Below are 415 nucleotides of genomic sequence, written 5' to 3' on the forward strand. Positions count from 1 at the left end.
TGGGGGCTGTGCCCGGCCGGGGCCCGGACATCCGGGGGACATCCCATAAAAACCCTCAAAATGTAATATTTAGTTTTGGGGGGGGGCACTGGGTGGGGTGGGGGTGTCCCCAACCTCCTGTCCTGGGTGTGCCGTGTCCTCACACCGCCATGTCCCCCCCAGGTGAAGGCCCCCGGGGTTTGGGGGGGTTGCGGGGCCGGGCCCTCCCCGCCGCAGCCGTGAGTGCGTGTCCCATCACTTATTCATGGAGCCGGGAGCCCGGGCGGCTGCCGGGATCTGCCGGCAGGAATCCGCTAAGTAGGTCAGGCGGGGGGGCCCGGGGGGGCCGCCCGAGCCCCGCCGTGCCCCCGCCGTGCCCCCCGCCAGCTCCGGGGGTCCGGGAGAGGGTCCCAGGGCAGCGCTGGGGGGGGGGGGG

The sequence above is a fragment of the Corvus kubaryi genome, unplaced genomic scaffold (assembly GCF_017639235.1).
Source record: "Corvus kubaryi isolate FWS band 111438036 unplaced genomic scaffold, C.kubaryi_AGA036_p1.0 37253, whole genome shotgun sequence".
Taxonomy (NCBI): Eukaryota; Metazoa; Chordata; class Aves; order Passeriformes; family Corvidae; genus Corvus; species Corvus kubaryi.